The 21,636-nt window shown below is 35.6% G+C and overlaps 4 non-coding genes across 4 annotated transcripts; all 4 read left to right on the top strand.

The window, feature by feature from the left end:
• Positions 1 to 6,713: 6,713 nt before the first annotated feature.
• Positions 6,714 to 6,904, top strand: LOC141282612 (U2 spliceosomal RNA). Its single transcript, XR_012337411.1, has one exon. It is a non-coding gene; the product is annotated as a U2 spliceosomal RNA (small nuclear RNA).
• Positions 6,905 to 7,687: 783 nt separating this feature from the next.
• On the top strand, positions 7,688 to 7,852 carry LOC141282597 (U1 spliceosomal RNA). Its single transcript, XR_012337396.1, has one exon. It is a non-coding gene; the product is annotated as a U1 spliceosomal RNA (small nuclear RNA).
• Positions 7,853 to 15,613: 7,761 nt separating this feature from the next.
• Positions 15,614 to 15,804, top strand: LOC141282611 (U2 spliceosomal RNA). Its single transcript, XR_012337410.1, has one exon. It is a non-coding gene; the product is annotated as a U2 spliceosomal RNA (small nuclear RNA).
• A 783-nt stretch (positions 15,805 to 16,587) lies between these two features.
• Positions 16,588 to 16,752, top strand: LOC141282570 (U1 spliceosomal RNA). Its single transcript, XR_012337367.1, has one exon. It is a non-coding gene; the product is annotated as a U1 spliceosomal RNA (small nuclear RNA).
• Positions 16,753 to 21,636: the final 4,884 nt, after the last annotated feature.

Below are 21,636 nucleotides of genomic sequence, written 5' to 3'. Positions count from 1 at the left end.
AGATTTGTTTCTTACCCCTTTGGCAGATTTATTTGCTTGTTTTAAGCCCAAATTCGCTTAAATTTTGAGTTTTTTTCTCCCTAAAGGCTAGGCTTATTTTCTTAGGGCATTTTGCTCATCAAAAAATGCATCTTATTTTAAGACTTTCTAGATATTTGTACAGTGAAAACAGTTCGAAATAACAAGTAAGAAATGATTTTTTGCAATGTATTCATTCATTCGCTACCCTTCATAATACAGCTGTCGAAAAACCACAGCAACGTCGACAGACCTGGAAGCGTAGCTGTATTTGTTTAACTCACAAAGACAACGGGTAAAGTATTTTCTTGATTACCTAAATGACTTGCCGTAAGAAAATAAGTTTAGGTTTAAGGGGGGGAAATACAGTTTAAAGGGATATTTCAATTTATGATGATAATTCTGTCATCATTTACTCATGCATACAGGCTTACAACAACACGAGGATTAGTTTTTTTCTGAGTAACACAAAAGAAGGTATTTTGAGGAATGATGGTAAACCCACAGCAGATAGTCACCATTGACTTCCATAGTAGGAATAAAAAAAATATGATGGAATTTATTAGGTACCATCAACCGTGTGCTAACCATCACTTTGCAAAATATTTTCTTCATCATTTATCACGCTACTTCCAAAATATTTTTTCCTACTAAGTCAATGTTTCATTATTTGCTTTACAAGCTTAAAAATGATGGTGACATGATTCCATGGTAATCACAAACAGTTAAACAAGTAAGATAATCACCATTACTTTTAAAAGCATTTTGAAAATTGCTTGCTTATGCTGGGAGTAAAGGTATTTCACGCAGTGCGCATCCTCTTTAAAAGGTAATGTATGCTTCTTTTAAAGCTGACACATTTGCCACATTAAAATAACAGAAATGTGTACTTTTTAAACTTTTTGGAGCCGGTGTGTCTGTGTTCTTGGGGCACACATCTACATGTAAAAGCAGAATTGCTTATTATTCTTCTCTATTTCTTGTATAGGTCAATTATGAGTGAAGAACCGTTCACCAAATGAAGACCGCAGCCAGGTGACGGGATTCTGTGGTAATCGCAAACAGGTAAACCAGTAAAATAATCATCATTTATTGTTAAAATAATTTTGAAAATTGAAGTTCTGTGTGTTCTTATTGTACTTTATTTATTTCTGCAGGTAAGCACCATACCGTAAGCTTCATTCCCTTTATAACAGGTAAGGTTCATACTGTTTTATTCTTTTGTACTGTTTTATTCGTACTGTTTTAAATCATTCAGTAAATGCAAAGTTAAACTGATGTGTTTTTAATCTAGATTTAAAAGTGTCTACTGTTGAAGCACATCTGATCTCTTCTGAAAGCTGATAATAACTAAATGCTGATGCACCTTGTTTTGAGTGAACCCCTGTTTTTTCTAAATGACCTGATCCTATTGCTCCGAGTAATCGGTTTCATATTCGATTAGCATATCTGTCATGTATTTCGGCCTGTAGCCATGAAGTGGTTTTTAAACAAGTAACAGTACTTTTTTAATCCATTGTCCATTGCAATAATCGGCCCTGCTGGTGATGAAAGCATGAACAAGTTTCTCTAAGTCCTGTCTTGAGACAAAACCTCCAAATCTGGCAATATTTCTGAGATGGTAGTAAAAGCAGAATTCCTTATTATTTTTCTCTATCTCAGGCTCTATGGCATATATGTCATGATTTTATTTGTCTATTTATATGTCTATTTACAAGGACTGCCTTGGCCAAACGTTATTGTTAATTAATATTGAAGCAGTTATTTAACATATTTCGGTTGAGTAGTGATTTGTGTAATGATCCATATATCTATTTTTATGTATATTTTTAACTTAGGAATGTGATTTTAAAGCACATATTTGTTATTGTATGACACCTCTCATGTTATGAAAGTAAAAAGTAAATGTATTTTCTGATGTCTTGCATTTCTGTTTTTAAACTGTTAATCCTTATCAAGTGCTATACATTAGAAAGTGGATAAATAACAAAAATGTCACTCCTGACAGCTGATAAATTAATCGTTCTTTATAGCACCACTGAGGTGAGCATTTTTCAAGGCAAGATTCTTTATAGAACCGTATAAAAAGGTTCTATATAGTACCAAAAAAAACGGGTTCTGCTATGGTTACAAGCTGAAGAACCCTTATTTGGTACTATTTAGGAGCATTTGTCTTTAGAGTGTTGCGTAGGTTCGAAACTTTCAATCTTTAAACCAAAAAAAAGTGTCACACGGTTTTATTTGTGGTGTGGACATGAACACGCTGCAGGCATTGAAATGTAATTTGTAATTTATTGTCTCATTTCATATTTAACAAATAGAAAGCAAAGTGCTATTCAATCAGTTTAACTAAACAACTGGTGTTCCTCAATTTTGGGGCCTATTTTGTTCAGTATATCAGTTTTGTTCAGTTTTGTATGTGCATGCAAAAAGCATTCAGCGAGCAAATTAACTGAAGCTTTACCTTCGTGTTTCTTTTTGTATGAGTGATAACTGTTTCTGTATGTATTTGTATGGTTTTTTTACAAGTATAGAGTGAAATGCACACGGTGAGTAATGAACGCAGACCTTCAGTGCCGGATCTCTGACCCGCTAACCTCCATCCCGACAGCCAGCGCCTTCTCCGGATGCCATTGCGGTATCGCTCCTCGGCTTTTTGGGTAAAATCGAGTGGACACCGGGGACTACACGTTTGAATGGATTTTTGACCTTCGGCTATGGAAGCGAGGCTTGCTCCGTCCACTCCGTGCATCGACTCTGGCGCTTTCCGGGGACAAATAAGGTGAGTTTAAAACCAGAGTTTGCTTCTTTTGTGCGTGGTTGCCAGTTTGTTTGCCAATCCGTGGTCATAATATGTTCCGCTTCGTGGTTTCTCCATCGCTCAGTACTTTTCTGTGTTTCTATTTTACGTAAAGCTAACACCAAAACGATTGTGGAAAGCGCTATATAGATTGTTCTCAAAGAAAAAACGAGAAACAAACCCATGTGAATATGGGTCAAATTATCTAGGCGGAGCACTTCGTTCAAAGAAAAACGCAACAGAATTGTTTGCGTTGAACAAAGACAATGGTGCGTGCAGACATCGAATGTGTATTGTGGATAAAAAATGGCCAGTGGGGTGGGACAATTTTTCTTGAATTAAGTGTTTATGGGAAAAGTTAACGAATTTTTTCTTACCCTGTAGGCAGATTTATTTGCTTGTTTTAAGCATAAAATAACAGGAGAAGAAATTGTGTAGGGGGAGCAGAGGGTTTTTTTTTTCGTTCAAAGAAAAGCAGCGTGGCACGAATGAATGTTTGGCTGAAATGCTATCGTAATTTCCCCCTTAATTTTCCTTACAAACATGAAACCAGAGAGAAGGGCCAGTTGGCATCGAATTGCACCTTGTATTCGGTGATTGATTGAGGAAAAATATGCGTATGTGTATATATACACTTGTTTTGTTGAACAGAGACAATGGCCGCGTGCTCCAGCGTCACCTATATGCCTATTTCACAAAATGGCGCCTTTGACCGGAAGTAAGGAAAACATCGTTCAGGTTGCACCACTACGATGGCCACTCAATATAGTATGGACTGACAGCTGCTTTGTTTTCTCCTACACATGAATTTACTTGTAAAAATAACAATAACATATATTGTCGATTGGTGTTATATTATTTTTTTAGCATTTCGTATTATCAAAATATATCATATGTTAGACAGCTGTCAATTTTAAATAAAATAACGAGACATACATAACTATTCGTGTCTGCTCCCGTTTATTGTAATGAGTCTGCACATTTGGAGAAATACTTAGACATTTTACTTCTTATTTCTTTAGACTGAATAATTATTTCTTATTAATTCCAAAGTATGAGACCCGATGATCTAATCGTGGTGTATGTGCTATTCCTCGTTTGTTTGCCTGCATCCATTGCTTTACGGCTTGCTTGTTGCGTTGAAATGCACATTTGATTTCTTTACCAGCATTGGATTTAGACCATTCAATGAGAAGAGTTAACAGCGTTTATTATGATTGATAAGCCCTCAACGGAGAATGAAGTCTGCATACATTAAAAGCCTTATTTTGTTTTTATCGTGTGCCTTCCAAAATGTATGCGACGAAACTTAAATCACGCAAAATATGAATGGTAACTAGACGTGCTTGTTGTGTGCAGGGAGTGCATTTATTTGTAAACTTTTGCTAAATCAAAATGGTTTATTTGTATTTGCTTTTTACCTGGGTTTTATCAGGTTCGCAGTCGGGACATTTTTAATCCATAGTGTATGGAGTTATCTAGTAGAAAATGATCTGCTGTTTTTTGGTAGAATGTTGTGTGAGCTAAAGAAACGAGGAATAAAACACACACCGCGATTAAAAAAATCAGATCTCATACTTTGTAATTGAAAATAAATAATAATTAATTTCAAAGAAATAAGAAGTAAAATGTGTAAGTATTCCTCAAAATGTGCTTTGGACTAAGTCTCCCGTCATCACAGCAAACGGGAGCAGACCCGAATAGGTATGTCTAGTTATTTTATTAAAAATTCCCAGCCGTCTGTAAATTCATGTTTGAAAGAAAAAAGTAAATGAATATCTTACTTACTGTTTTTGTCTTGTTTTCTAGTGAATATCTGACAATTCTTAAATGGAGATACATTTACTTGGTAAGCAAAGTGGCTTAAGATATTATGTATTGTAATAGAAAATTGTTATAAAAACGTTTTGTTTTTGCTGGGAATTCTTGTATATAATTCACAGCTATATAATTAATTATAATAACGCACTTTTTGTTGATAAACATGTTAAAAAATACATTAACACAGAATAATGTGGCAACAAATCAAATGTGCATTTAAATGCAACAAGCAGAAAATAAATAAATAAAGCAAATGCATGGAAAAGAAACGAGGAATAAAACAAACACCGCGATTAAAAAAATCAGATCGCATACTTTGTAATTGAAAATAAATAATAATTAATTCCAAAGAAATAAGAAGTAAAATGTGTAAGTATTCCTCAAAATGTGCTTTGGACTAGGTCCCCGTCATCACAGCAAACGGGAGCAGACCCGAATAGGTATGTCTAGTTATTTTATTTAAAATTTCCAGCCGTCTGTAAATTCATGTTTGAAAGAAAAAAGTAAATGAATATCTTACTTACTGTTTTTGTCTTGTTTTCTTGTGAATATCTGACAATTCTTAAATGGAGATACATTTACTTGGTAAGCAAAGTGGCTTAAGATATTATGTATTGTAATAGAAAATTGTTATAAAAGCGTTTTGTGTTTGCTGGGAATTCACAGCCATATAATTAATTATAATAACGCACTTTTTGTTTATAAACATGTTAAAAAATACATTAACACAGAATAATGTGGCAACAAATCAAACGTGCATTTAAATGCAACAAGCAAAAATAAATAAATAAAGCAAATGCACGGAAAAGAAACGAGGAATAAAACAAACACCGCGATTAAAAAATCAGATCGTATACTTTGTAATAATTGAAATAAATTATAAAAATCAACAGGTTTATATTTAAAACAAGTAAAAAATATCTGCCAGCGGGGTAAGAAAAATAAACGTAATTCTAGTTTCAACTTAATTCAATAATAAACTCAATTTAGGTTTATTTTTCTTACCCCACTGGCAGATATTTTTACTTGTTTTAAGCCTTAACCTATTACATTTTAGAATTTATTTCAGTAAACAAGACTTAAATTCTAAGCCACTTTGCTTATTAAGTAAATGTATCTTGATTTAAGAATTATTTTTTAACTCGAAAACATGAATAAAGTACTAAGTAAACGAACAGATTGGGATGTTCAAAACACTTAAACATTTTTTTTCACTCTACCCTTCATATTACAGCTGTCGAAAAACCACAGCAACGTTGACAGACCTGGAAGCCATGATATATTAGCAGTTTTTAAAATAAGTTAAATCTAGAATCCTTATTGGTTTTAGATACTTAAAAGCAATGAATGATCTTCTTTCTTTTGAATTGATTTGGTATTATGGAGGAGCTCTGTGTCTGGTTATTGAAGATGATTTCGTCTTTGCTCCTATGTTGGCTTATTTTTTGTTATTTCCGTTACTATATATATATATATATATTTTTTCCCCTTTGTTTTTTCTGATTTGAGGTTATGAAAATGTTTTAATTTGTAATAAAGGTTTTTTGAAAATTCTAAATTCTCTCTCTCTCTCTCATGAGCGTGGATCAGTTCCTGCATCAAGGAAAAAATGCGCATCCTGGTAAATTTCAGAAGTTAGACGACTGAGCTGCAGCGGACAGCGTAAGATTTATGAAAACACATTTGAGAAGAAAGGCAAAGCATGTTTCACAGTTAATCCAAGACCATAATGACAATTTTGCGCTCTGTTTCCCGAAGCTCGTGGAGGCGTGGAGCAGCATACACAGTTAAGGTATGTGCGATCTACCGGCATTACCTTTACGATCGACGTATTGGATCTGCAAGCTGCAAGCAAATTAACTGAAGCTTTACTTCATGTTTCTGTTTGGTTAAGCGATGACTGCTTTTTCCCAACAGTTTGTGTGTGTTTTCTGCATGGGTTTAGAAAACATGAACTTCTGATCTGCTAGCTCAACGTTCTACCTCTGTAACGTATAGAGTTAAATGCCCGCTAGCCTCCACCCCAAAAGCCAGCGCCTTCGCCGGCTCCCCCTTTGGCTGCGTCTATTCCGGTATCGCTTCTCGGCCTTTTGGCTAAGATCAAGTGTAGTATCTGTTCTTATCAGTTTAATGTCTGATACGTCTCCTATCCGGAGACTATATGTTAAATGGATTTTTGACCTTCGGAAATGGAAGCGGAGCTTGCTCCTTCCACTCCATGCATCAACATGGTATTGCAGTGTTTCCATGAATGGTGCGCTCCCCTTCTCGGGGACAAATAAGTCAAATACAAAAAAAGAATTTGCTTCTTTTGTGCGTGAATGACGGTGTTTTTTCTAATACGTGTGTTTCTTTAAATTGCTGTGTTTTCGTTGGCTTTATTGGTTTAACGAAAAGCTTGCGTGGAAATGAACACGCTGATAAAGAAATGTTTTTGTAATGTATTTAATTATTTTCTTTACAAGTTTGTGGTGGTGATCCGAGGACGAATTAAACATCCTCGACACAGCTGAAGGTGCAACAAAAGCGAAAGAGGCCGATTGGAATGTTAAAAACACCTGAAAACTTTTTTCACTACCCTTCATACTACAGCTGTCGAAAATCCACAGCAACGTCGACAGACCTGGAAGCATAGCTGTACTTGTTTAACTCACAACGACAACGGGTAAGTCATTGAGCCCTGTGTTTTTATTTATCCACGTTCTAAAATTGCTATGCTTTCGTTGTTTCTTGATTGCTCTGTACATTTCTTTGTTTCTATTCCACGTAAAGTTACTTTGTAATAACGAAACCATATATTTGAATGCGCAATTTAAATCCATTTGATTTAAATTGTTTCACATATTTCACTCTACACGGTTCAACCGGGCTGGAAACGGAATAAAAATAGGGTAGATCTCGAAGAATGTTTGGTCTCAGACGTGGCTTCGTGCGCTTTCCACCTGGTCACACACAGTAATGAAATGTTAGTCGGACGGCCTTCGGGGGCGCCGTTGATGTGATCGGTCACAGGAAGATGCGGCCGTCTGGCCTCAAAGGGTGTCGCTCATACTTACCTGGCAGGGGAGACATCATGATCATGAAGGTGGTTCACCCAGGGCGAGGCTCAGCCATTGCACTCCGGTTGTGCTGACCCTTTGCGAATTCCCCAAATGTGGGAATCTCGACTGCAAAATTTCTGATAGTGGGGGACTGCGTTCGCGCTCTCCCCTGACCTATGTGTTAAAAATAGATTCTTTTGTCGTTTTACGTAAAATCCAAGAGACGTCTAACCACGGCCCAAGAATACATTAGTCATCAAAAAAGCGGCTATTCAACGACTACATAATTTCTAATAGACAGCGAATATGTGTCTAGGCTAAAACAAGGCTTAATTTGGGCTGTCAGTGAAAATCTAATAGACGTTTGACCATTCCAAAAGAATAGACTAGCCATTAAATAGAACCACAATCAAACGGCTACATGTCTAAGAGACAGTCAACAAAATAATGCTTAGATGATTCTTTTATTTCCAATATAAGAGGTTCTCGGGAATGGCAATCATCCAAACTAATAAATTATAAAGGCTTTTATAAGAAAATGACAACAGTTAAACAACATAGACAGCGTTGGGCAATACAAAATGCTAATAAATACAAGACAAATTGAAATATTGTACATGCATGTACATTAAACAAGCCAACAAATCTGCCAATGGGCTACGACAATTTTTCTTGAATTAAGTGTTTATATCTAGATTTGTTTCTTACCCCTTTGGCAGATTTATTTGCTTGTTTTAAGCCCAAATTCGCTTAAATTTTGAGTTTTTTTCTCCCTAAAGGCTAGGCTTATTTTCTTAGGGCATTTTGCTCATCAAAAAATGCATCTTATTTTAAGACTTTCTAGATATTTGTACAGTGAAAACAGTTCGAAATAACAAGTAAGAAATGATTTTTTGCAATGTATTCATTCATTCGCTACCCTTCATAATACAGCTGTCGAAAAACCACAGCAACGTCGACAGACCTGGAAGCGTAGCTGTATTTGTTTAACTCACAAAGACAACGGGTAAAGTATTTTCTTGATTACCTAAATGACTTGCCGTAAGAAAATAAGTTTAGGTTTAAGGGGGGGGAATACAGTTTAAAGGGATATTTCAATTTATGATGATAATTCTGTCATCATTTACTCATGCATACAGGCTTACAACAACACGAGGATTAGTTTTTTTTCTGAGTAACACAAAAGAAGGTATTTTGAGGAATGATGGTAAACCCACAGCAGATAGTCACCATTGACTTCCATAGTAGGAATAAAAAAAATATGATGGAATTTATTAGGTACCATCAACCGTGTGCTAACCATCACTTTGCAAAATATTTTCTTCATCCTTTATCACGATACTTCCAAAATATTTTTTCCTACTAAGTCAATGTTTCATTATTTGCTTTACAAGCTTAAAAATGATGGTGACATGATTCCATGGTAATCACAAACAGTTAAACAAGTAAGATAATCACCATTACTTTTAAAAGCATTTTGAAAATTGCTTGCTTATGCTGGGAGTAAAGGTATTTCACGCAGTGCGCATCCTCTTTAAAAGGTAATGTATGCTTCTTTTAAAGCTGACACATTTGCCACATTAAAATAACAGAAATGTGTACTTTTTAAACTTTTTGGAGCCGGTGTGTCTGTGTTCTTGGGGCACACATCTACATGTAAAAGCAGAATTGCTTATTATTCTTCTCTATTTCTTGTATAGGTCAATTATGAGTGAAGAACCGTTCACCAAATGAAGACCGCAGCCAGGTGACGGGATTCTGTGGTAATCGCAAACAGGTAAACCAGTAAAATAATCATCATTTATTGTTAAAATAATTTTGAAAATTGAAGTTCTGTGTGTTCTTATTGTACTTTATTTATTTCTGCAGGTAAGCACCATACCGTAAGCTTCATTCCCTTTATAACAGGTAAGGTTCATACTGTTTTATTCTTTTGTACTGTTTTATTCGTACTGTTTTAAATCATTCAGTAAATGCAAAGTTAAACTGATGTGTTTTTAATCTAGATTTAAAAGTGTCTACTGTTGAAGCACATCTGATCTCTTCTGAAAGCTGATAATAACTAAATGCTGATGCACCTTGTTTTGAGTGAACCCCTGTTTTTTCTAAATGACCTGATCCTATTGCTCCGAGTAATCGGTTTCATATTCGATTAGCATATCTGTCATGTATTTCGGCCTGTAGCCATGAAGTGGTTTTTAAACAAGTAACAGTACTTTTTTAATCCATTGTCCATTGCAATAATCGGCCCTGCTGGTGATGAAAGCATGAACAAGTTTCTCTAAGTCCTGTCTTGAGACAAAACCTCCAAATCTGGCAATATTTCTGAGATGGTAGTAAAAGCAGAATTCCTTATTATTTTTCTCTATCTCAGGCTCTATGGCATATATGTCATGATTTTATTTGTCTATTTATATGTCTATTTACAAGGACTGCCTTGGCCAAACGTTATTGTTAATTAATATTGAAGCAGTTATTTAACATATTTCCGTTGCAACATGATCTCACAAAAATCCGTGAAATAGTCACGCATTATTTTGCTCAGTTTTGCGTGACATTGTCACGTATTTCCACCATATTACGTGCCCCTGACACGACTTGCTTTTCCGTGACAGTTTCACGTATTGGTTACTCAACTGTTTTTCCTATTTTTAAACAATTTTCGCTTCGGTTTGGGGTTAGATTTTCTGTTTGCGTTAGGATGTCACTTAATGTATTGGTTTATAAAAAAAAATCGTATGCTTTTTAAACCATCGTCGCCTGACGTTGGGGTTAGAGTTGGGTTTGGGTAAGGATGTCATTTTATGTAACAGAAGGTTGTTCTAACCCCAAACCGAAGCGACAATTGTAAGAAAATAGGAAAAACAGTTGAGTAACCAATACGTGAAACTGTCACGGAAAAGAAGTCGTGTCAGGGGCACGTAATATGGTGGAAATACGTGACAATGTCACGCAAAACTGAGCAAAATAATGCGTGACTATTTCACGTATTTTGTGAGATCAGGTTGTTCCTTTGAGTAGTGATTTGTGTAATGATCCATATATCTATTTTTATGTATATTTTTAACTTAGGAATGTGATTTTAAAGCACATATTTGTTATTGTATGACACCTCTCATGTTATGAAAGTAAAAAGTAAATGTATTTTCTGATGTCTTGCATTTCTGTTTTTAAACTGTTAATCCTTATCAAGTGCTATACATTAGAAAGTGGATAAATAACAAAAATGTCACTCCTGACAGCTGATAAATTAATCGTTCTTTATAGCACCACTGAGGTGAGCATTTTTCAAGGCAAGATTCTTTATAGAACCGTATAAAAAGGTTCTATATAGTACCAAAAAAAAACGGGTTCTGCTATGGTTACAAGCTGAAGAACCCTTATTTGGTACTATTTAGGAGCATTTGTCTTTAGAGTGTTGCGTAGGTTCGAAACTTTCAATCTTTAAACCAAAAAAAAGGGTCACACGGTTTTATTTGTGGTGTGGACATGAACACGCTGCAGGCATTGAAATGTAATTTGTAATTTATTGTCTCATTTCATATTTAACAAATAGAAAGCAAAGTGCTATTCAATCAGTTTAACTAAACAACTGGTGTTCCTCAATTTTGGGGCCTATTTTGTTCAGTATATCAGTTTTGTTCAGTTTTGTATGTGCATGCAAAAAGCATTCAGCGAGCAAATTAACTGAAGCTTTACCTTCGTGTTTCTTTTTGTATGAGTGATAACTGTTTCTGTATGTATTTGTATGGTTTTTTTACAAGTATAGAGTGAAATGCACACGGTGAGTAATGAACGCAGACCTTCAGTGCCGGATCTCTGACCCGCTAACCTCCATCCCGACAGCCAGCGCCTTCTCCGGATGCCATTGCGGTATCGCTCCTCGGCTTTTTGGGCAAAATCGAGTGGACACCGGGGACTACACGTTTGAATGGATTTTTGACCTTCGGCTATGGAAGCGAGGCTTGCTCCGTCCACTCCGTGCATCGACTCTGGCGCTTTCCGGGGACAAATAAGGTGAGTTTAAAACCAGAGTTTGCTTCTTTTGTGCGTGGTTGCCAGTTTGTTTGCCAATCCGTGGTCATAATATGTTCCGCTTCGTGGTTTCTCCATCGCTCAGTACTTTTCTGTGTTTCTATTTTACGTAAAGCTAACACCAAAACGATTGTGGAAAGCGCTATATAGATTGTTCTCAAAGAAAAAACGAGAAACAAACCCATGTGAATATGGGTCAAATTATCTAGGCGGAGCACTTCGTTCAAAGAAAAACGCAACAGAATTGTTTGCGTTGAACAAAGACAATGGTGCGTGCAGACATCGAATGTGTATTGTGGATAAAAAATGGCCAGTGGGGTGGGACAATTTTTCTTGAATTAAGTGTTTATGGGAAAAGTTAACGAATTTTTTCTTACCCTGTAGGCAGATTTATTTGCTTGTTTTAAGCATAAAATAACAGGAGAAGAAATTGTGTAGGGGGAGCAGAGGGTTTTTTTTTTCGTTCAAAGAAAAGCAGCGTGGCACGAATGAATGTTTGGCTGAAATGCTATCGTAATTTCCCCCTTAATTTTCCTTACAAACATGAAACCAGAGAGAAGGGCCAGTTGGCATCGAATTGCACCTTGTATTCGGTGATTGATTGAGGAAAAATATGCGTATGTGTATATATACACTTGTTTTGTTGAACAGAGACAATGGCCGCGTGCTCCAGCGTCACCTATATGCCTATTTCACAAAATGGCGCCTTTGACCGGAAGTAAGGAAAACATCGTTCAGGTTGCACCACTACGATGGCCACTCAATATAGTATGGACTGACAGCTGCTTTGTTTTCTCCTACACATGAATTTACTTGTAAAAATAACAATAACAGATATTGTCGATTGGTGTTATATTATTTTTTTAGCATTTCGTATTATCAAAATATATCATATGTTAGACAGCTGTCAATTTTAAATAAAATAACGAGACATACATAACTATTCGTGTCTGCTCCCGTTTATTGTAATGAGTCTGCACATTTGGAGAAATACTTAGACATTTTACTTCTTATTTCTTTAGACTGAATAATTATTTCTTATTAATTCCAAAGTATGAGACCCGATGATCTAATCGTGGTGTATGTGCTATTCCTCGTTTGTTTGCCTGCATCCATTGCTTTACGGCTTGCTTGTTGCGTTGAAATGCACATTTGATTTCTTTACCAGCATTGGATTTAGACCATTCAATGAGAAGAGTTAACAGCGTTTATTATGATTGATAAGCCCTCAACGGAGAATGAAGTCTGCATACATTAAAAGCCTTATTTTGTTTTTATCGTGTGCCTTCCAAAATGTATGCGACGAAACTTAAATCACGCAAAATATGAATGGTAACTAGACGTGCTTGTTGTGTGCAGGGAGTGCATTTATTTGTAAACTTTTGCTAAATCAAAATGGTTTATTTGTATTTGCTTTTTACCTGGGTTTTATCAGGTTCGCAGTCGGGACATTTTTAATCCATAGTGTATGGAGTTATCTAGTAGAAAATGATCTGCTGTTTTTTGGTAGAATGTTGTGTGAGCTAAAGAAACGAGGAATAAAACACACACCGCGATTAAAAAAATCAGATCTCATACTTTGTAATTGAAAATAAATAATAATTAATTTCAAAGAAATAAGAAGTAAAATGTGTAAGTATTCCTCAAAATGTGCTTTGGACTAAGTCTCCCGTCATCACAGCAAACGGGAGCAGACCCGAATAGGTATGTCTAGTTATTTTATTAAAAATTCCCAGCCGTCTGTAAATTCATGTTTGAAAGAAAAAAGTAAATGAATATCTTACTTACTGTTTTTGTCTTGTTTTCTAGTGAATATCTGACAATTCTTAAATGGAGATACATTTACTTGGTAAGCAAAGTGGCTTAAGATATTATGTATTGTAATAGAAAATTGTTATAAAAACGTTTTGTTTTTGCTGGGAATTCTTGTATATATTTCACAGCTATATAATTAATTATAATAACGCACTTTTTGTTGATAAACATGTTAAAAAATACATTAACACAGAATAATGTGGCAACAAATCAAATGTGCATTTAAATGCAACAAGCAGAAAATAAATAAATAAAGCAAATGCATGGAAAAGAAACGAGGAATAAAACAAACACCGCGATTAAAAAAATCAGATCGCATACTTTGTAATTGAAAATAAATAATAATTAATTCCAAAGAAATAAGAAGTAAAATGTGTAAGTATTCCTCAAAATGTGCTTTGGACTAAGTCCCCGTCATCACAGCAAACGGGAGCAGACCCGAATAGGTATGTCTAGTTATTTTATTTAAAATTTCCAGCCGTCTGTAAATTCATGTTTGAAAGAAAAAAGTAAATGAATATCTTACTTACTGTTTTTGTCTTGTTTTCTTGTGAATATCTGACAATTCTTAAATGGAGATACATTTACTTGGTAAGCAAAGTGGCTTAAGATATTATGTATTGTAATAGAAAATTGTTATAAAAGCGTTTTGTGTTTGCTGGGAATTCACAGCCATATAATTAATTATAATAACGCACTTTTTGTTTATAAACATGTTAAAAAATACATTAACACAGAATAATGTGGCAACAAATCAAACGTGCATTTAAATGCAACAAGCAAAAATAAATAAATAAAGCAAATGCACGGAAAAGAAACGAGGAATAAAACAAACACCGCGATTAAAAAATCAGATCGTATACTTTGTAATAATTGAAATAAATTATAAAAATCAACAGGTTTATATTTAAAACAAGTAAAAAAATATCTGCCAGCGGGGTAAGAAAAATAAACGTAATTCTAGTTTCAACTTAATTCAATAATAAACTCAATTTAGGTTTATTTTTCTTACCCCACTGGCAGATATTTTTACTTGTTTTAAGCCTTAACCTATTACATTTTAGAATTTATTTCAGTAAACAAGACTTAAATTCTAAGCCACTTTGCTTATTAAGTAAATGTATCTTGATTTAAGAATTATTTTTTAACTCGAAAACATGAATAAAATACTAAGTAAACGAACAGATTGGGATGTTCAAAACACTTAAACATTTTTTTTCACTCTACCCTTCATATTACAGCTGTCGAAAAACCACAGCAACGTTGACAGACCTGGAAGCCATGATATATTAGCAGTTTTTAAAATAAGTTAAATCTAGAATCCTTATTGGTTTTAGATACTTAAAAGCAATGAATGATCTTCTTTCTTTTGAATTGATTTGGTATTATGGAGGAGCTCTGTGTCTGGTTATTGAAGATGATTTCGTCTTTGCTCCTATGTTGGCTTATTTTTTGTTATTTCCGTTACTATATATATATATATATATTTTTTCCCCTTTGTTTTTTCTGATTTGAGGTTATGAAAATGTTTTAATTTGTAATAAAGGTTTTTTGAAAATTCTAAATTCTCTCTCTCTCTCTCTCATGAGCGTGGATCAGTTCCTGCATCAAGGAAAAAATGCGCATCCTGGTAAATTTCAGAAGTTAGACGACTGAGCTGCAGCGGACAGCGTAAGATTTATGAAAACACATTTGAGAAGAAAGGCAAAGCATGTTTCACAGTTAATCCAAGACCATAATGACAATTTTGCGCTCTGTTTCCCGAAGCTCGTGGAGGCGTGGAGCAGCATACACAGTTAAGGTATGTGCGATCTATCGGCATTACCTTTACGATCGACGTATTGGATCTGCAAGCTGCAAGCAAATTAACTGAAGCTTTACTTCATGTTTCTGTTTGGTTAAGCGATGACTGCTTTTTCCCAACAGTTTGTGTGTGTTTTCTGCATGGGTTTAGAAAACATGAACTTCTGATCTGCTAGCTCAACGTTCTACCTCTGTAACGTATAGAGTTAAATGCCCGCTAGCCTCCACCCCAAAAGCCAGCGCCTTCGCCGGCTCCCCCTTTGGCTGCGTCTATTCCGGTATCGCTTCTCGGCCTTTTGGCTAAGATCAAGTGTAGTATCTGTTCTTATCAGTTTAATGTCTGATACGTCTCCTATCCGGAGACTATATGTTAAATGGATTTTTGACCTTCGGAAATGGAAGCGGAGCTTGCTCCTTCCACTCCATGCATCAACATGGTATTGCAGTGTTTCCATGAATGGTGCGCTCCCCTTCTCGGGGACAAATAAGTCAAATACAAAAAAAGAATTTGCTTCTTTTGTGCGTGAATGACGGTGTTTTTTCTAATACGTGTGTTTCTTTAAATTGCTGTGTTTTCGTTGGCTTTATTGGTTTAACGAAAAGCTTGCGTGGAAATGAACACGCTGATAAAGAAATGTTTTTGTAATGTATTTAATTATTTTCTTTACAAGTTTGTGGTGGTGATCCGAGGACGAATTAAACATCCTCGACACAGCTGAAGGTGCAACAAAAGCGAAAGAGGCCGATTGGAATGTTAAAAACACCTGAAAACTTTTTTCACTACCCTTCATACTACAGCTGTCGAAAATCCACAGCAACGTCGACAGACCTGGAAGCATAGCTGTACTTGTTTAACTCACAACGACAACGGGTAAGTCATTGAGCCCTGTGTTTTTATTTATCCACGTTCTAAAATTGCTATGCTTTCGTTGTTTCTTGATTGCTCTGTACATTTCTTTGTTTCTATTCCACGTAAAGTTACTTTGTAATAACGAAACCATATATTTGAATGCGCAATTTAAATCCATTTGATTTAAATTGTTTCACATATTTCACTCTACACGGTTCAACCGGGCTGGAAACGGAATAAAAATAGGGTAGATCTCGAAGAATGTTTGGTCTCAGACGTGGCTTCGTGCGCTTTCCACCTGGTCACACACAGTAATGAAATGTTAGTCGGACGGCCTTCGGGGGCGCCGTTGATGTGATCGGTCACAGGAAGATGCGGCCCTCTGGCCTCAAAGGGTGTCGCTCATACTTACCTGGCAGGGGAGACACCATGATCATGAAGGTGGTTCACCCAGGGCGAGGCTCAGCCATTGCACTCCGGTTGTGCTGACCCTTTGCGAATTCCCCAAATGTGGGAATCTCGACTGCAAAATTTCTGATAGTGGGGGACTGCGTTCGCGCTCTCCCCTGACCTATGTGTTAAAAATAGATTCTTTTGTCGTTTTACGTAAAATCCAAGAGACGTCTAACCACGGCCCAAGAATACATTAGTCATCAAAAAAGCGGCTATTCAACGACTACATAATTTCTAATAGACAGCGAATATGTGTCTAGGCTAAAACAAGGCTTAATTTGGGCTGTCAGTGAAAATCTAATAGACGTTTGACCATTCCAAAAGAATAGACTAGCCATTAAATAGAACCACAATCAAACGGCTACATGTCTAAGAGACAGTCAACAAAATAATGCTTAGATGATTCTTTTATTTCCAATATAAGAGGTTCTCGGGAATGGCAATCATCCAAACTAATAAATTATAAAGGCTTTTATAAGAAAATGACAACAGTTAAACAACATAGACAGCGTTGGGCAATACAAAATGCTAATAAATACAAGACAAATTGAAATATTGTACATGCATGTACATTAAACAAGCCAACAAATCTGCCAATGGGCTACGACAATTTTTCTTGAATTAAGTGTTTATATCTAGATTTGTTTCTTACCCCTTTGGCAGATTTATTTGCTTGTTTTAAGCCCAAATTCGCTTAAATTTTGAGTTTTTTTCTCCCTAAAGGCTAGGCTTATTTTCTTAGGGCATTTTGCTCATCAAAAAATGCATCTTATTTTAAGACTTTCTAGATATTTGTACAGTGAAAACAGTTCGAAATAACAAGTAAGAAATGATTTTTTGCAATGTATTCATTCATTCGCTACCCTTCATAATACAGCTGTCGAAAAACCACAGCAACGTCGACAGACCTGGAAGCGTAGCTGTATTTGTTTAACTCACAAAGACAACGGGTAAAGTATTTTCTTGATTACCTAAATGACTTGCCGTAAGAAAATAAGTTTAGGTTTAAGGGGGGGAAATACAGTTTAAAGGGATATTTCAATTTATGATGATAATTCTGTCATCATTTACTCATGCATACAGGCTTACAACAACACGAGGATTAGTTTTTTTCTGAGTAACACAAAAGAAGGTATTTTGAGGAATGATGGTAAACCCACAGCAGATAGTCACCATTGACTTCCATAGTAGGAATAAAAAAAATATGATGGAATTTATTAGGTACCATCAACCGTGTGCTAACCATCACTTTGCAAAATATTTTCTTCATCCTTTATCACGATACTTCCAAAATATTTTTTCCTACTAAGTCAATGTTTCATTATTTGCTTTACAAGCTTAAAAATGATGGTGACATGATTCCATGGTAATCACAAACAGTTAAACAAGTAAGATAATCACCATTACTTTTAAAAGCATTTTGAAAATTGCTTGCTTATGCTGGGAGTAAAGGTATTTCACGCAGTGCGCATCCTCTTTAAAAGGTAATGTATGCTTCTTTTAAAGCTGACACATTTGCCACATTAAAATAACAGAAATGTGTACTTTTTAAACTTTTTGGAGCCGGTGTGTCTGTGTTCTTGGGGCACACATCTACATGTAAAAGCAGAATTGCTTATTATTCTTCTCTATTTCTTGTATAGGTCAATTATGAGTGAAGAACCGTTCACCAAATGAAGACCGCAGCCAGGTGACGGGATTCTGTGGTAATCGCAAACAGGTAAACCAGTAAAATAATCATCATTTATTGTTAAAATAATTTTGAAAATTGAAGTTCTGTGTGTTCTTATTGTACTTTATTTATTTCTGCAGGTAAGCACCATACCGTAAGCTTCATTCCCTTTATAACAGGTAAGGTTCATACTGTTTTATTCTTTTGTACTGTTTTATTCGTACTGTTTTAAATCATTCAGTAAATGCAAAGTTAAACTGATGTGTTTTTAATCTAGATTTAAAAGTGTCTACTGTTGAAGCACATCTGATCTCTTCTGAAAGCTGATAATAACTAAATGCTGATGCACCTTGTTTTGAGTGAACCCCTGTTTTTTCTAAATGACCTGATCCTATTGCTCCGAGTAATCGGTTTCATATTCGATTAGCATATCTGTCATGTATTTCGGCCTGTAGCCATGAAGTGGTTTTTAAACAAGTAACAGTACTTTTTTAATCCATTGTCCATTGCAATAATCGGCCCTGCTGGTGATGAAAGCATGAACAAGTTTCTCTAAGTCCTGTCTTGAGACAAAACCTCCAATTCTGGCAATATTTCTGAGATGGTAGTAAAAGCAGAATTCCTTATTATTTTTCTCTATCTCAGGCTCTATGGCATATATGTCATGATTTTATTTGTCTATTTATATGTCTATTTACAAGGACTGCCTTGGCCAAACGTTATTGTTAATTAATATTGAAGCAGTTATTTAACATATTTCCTTTGAGTAGTGATTTGTGTAATGATCCATATATCTATTTTTATGTATATTTTTAACTTAGGAATGTGATTTTAAAGCACATATTTGTTATTGTATGACACCTCTCATGTTATGAAAGTAAAAAATAAATGTATTTTCTGATGTCTTGCATTTCTGTTTTTAAACTGTTAATCCTTATCAAGTGCTATACATTAGAAAGTGGATAAATAACAAAAATGTCACTCCTGACAGCTGATAAATTAATCGTTCTTTATAGCACCACTGAGGTGAGCATTTTTCAAGGCAAGATTCTTTATAGAACCGTATAAAAAGGTTCTATATAGTACCAAAAAAAACGGGTTCTGCTATGGTTACAAGCTGAAGAACCCTTATTTGGTACTATTTAGGAGCATTTGTCTTTAGAGTGTTGCGTAGGTTCGAAACTTTCAATCTTTAAACCAAAAAAAAGGGTCACACGGTTTTATTTGTGGTGTGGACATGAACACGCTGCAGGCATTGAAATGTAATTTGTAATTTATTGTCTCATTTCATATTTAACAAATAGAAAGCAAAGTGCTATTCAATCAGTTTAACTAAACAACTGGTGTTCCTCAATTTTGGGGCCTATTTTGTTCAGTATATCAGTTTTGTTCAGTTTTGTATGTGCATGCAAAAAGCATTCAGCGAGCAAATTAACTGAAGCTTTACCTTCGTGTTTCTTTTTGTATGAGTGATAACTGTTTCTGTATGTATTTGTATGGTTTTTTTACAAGTATAGAGTGAAATGCACACGGTGAGTAATGAACGCAGACCTTCAGTGCCGGATCTCTGACCCGCTAACCTCCATCCCGACAGCCAGCGCCTTCTCCGGATGCCATTGCGGTATCGCTCCTCGGCTTTTTGGGTAAAATCGAGTGGACACCGGGGACTACACGTTTGAATGGATTTTTGACCTTCGGCTATGGAAGCGAGGCTTGCTCCGTCCACTCCGTGCATCGACTCTGGCGCTTTCCGGGGACAAATAAGGTGAGTTTAAAACCAGAGTTTGCTTCTTTTGTGCGTGGTTGCCAGTTTGTTTGCCAATCCGTGGTCATAATATGTTCCGCTTCGTGGTTTCTCCATCGCTCAGTACTTTTCTGTGTTTCTATTTTACGTAAAGCTAACACCAAAACGATTGTGGAAAGCGCTATATAGATTGTTCTCAAAGAAAAAACGAGAAACAAACCCATGTGAATATGGGTCAAATTATCTAGGCGGAGCACTTCGTTCAAAGAAAAACGCAACAGAATTGTTTGCGTTGAACAAAGACAATGGTGCGTGCAGACATCGAATGTGTATTGTGGATAAAAAATGGCCAGTGGGGTGGGACAATTTTTCTTGAATTAAGTGTTTATGGGAAAAGTTAACGAATTTTTTCTTACCCTGTAGGCAGATTTATTTGCTTGTTTTAAGCATAAAATAACAGGAGAAGAAATTGTGTAGGGGGAGCAGAGGGTTTTTTTTTTCGTTCAAAGAAAAGCAGCGTGGCACGAATGAATGTTTGGCTGAAATGCTATCGTAATTTCCCCCTTAATTTTCCTTACAAACATGAAACCAGAGAGAAGGGCCAGTTGGCATCGAATTGCACCTTGTATTCGGTGATTGATTGAGGAAAAATATGCGTATGTGTATATATACACTTGTTTTGTTGAACAGAGACAATGCCCGCGTGCTCCAGCGTCACCTATATGCCTATTTCACAAAATGGCGCCTTTGACCGGAAGTAAGGAAAACATCGTTCAGGTTGCACCACTACGATGGCCACTCAATATAGTATGGACTGACAGCTGCTTTGTTTTCTCCTACACATGAATTTACTTGTAAAAATAACAATAACAGATATTGTCGATTGGTGTTATATTATTTTTTTAGCATTTCGTATTATCAAAATATATCATATGTTAGACAGCTGTCAATTTTAAATAAAATAACGAGACATACATAACTATTCGTGTCTGCTCCCGTTTATTGTAATGAGTCTGCACATTTGGAGAAATACTTAGACATTTTACTTCTTATTTCTTTAGACTGAATAATTATTTCTTATTAATTCCAAAGTATGAGACCCGATGATCTAATCGTGGTGTATGTGCTATTCCTCGTTTGTTTGCCTGCATCCATTGCTTTACGGCTTGCTTGTTGCGTTGAAATGCACATTTGATTTCTTTACCAGCATTGGATTTAGACCATTCAATGAGAAGAGTTAACAGCGTTTATTATGATTGATAAGCCCTCAACGGAGAATGAAGTCTGCATACATTAAAAGCCTTATTTTGTTTTTATCGTGTGCCTTCCAAAATGTATGCGACGAAACTTAAATCACGCAAAATATGAATGGTAACTAGACGTGCTTGTTGTGTGCAGGGAGTGCATTTATTTGTAAACTTTTGCTAAATCAAAATGGTTTATTTGTATTTGCTTTTTACCTGGGTTTTATCAGGTTCGCAGTCGGGACATTTTTAATCCATAGTGTATGGAGTTATCTAGTAGAAAATGATCTGCTGTTTTTTGGTAGAATGTTGTGTGAGCTAAAGAAACGAGGAATAAAAC

The sequence above is a fragment of the Paramisgurnus dabryanus genome, chromosome 9 (genome assembly GCF_030506205.2).
Source record: "Paramisgurnus dabryanus chromosome 9, PD_genome_1.1, whole genome shotgun sequence".
Lineage (NCBI taxonomy): Eukaryota > Metazoa > Chordata > Actinopteri > Cypriniformes > Cobitidae > Paramisgurnus > Paramisgurnus dabryanus.
This window is presented reverse-complemented; position numbering and strand designations above follow the sequence as displayed.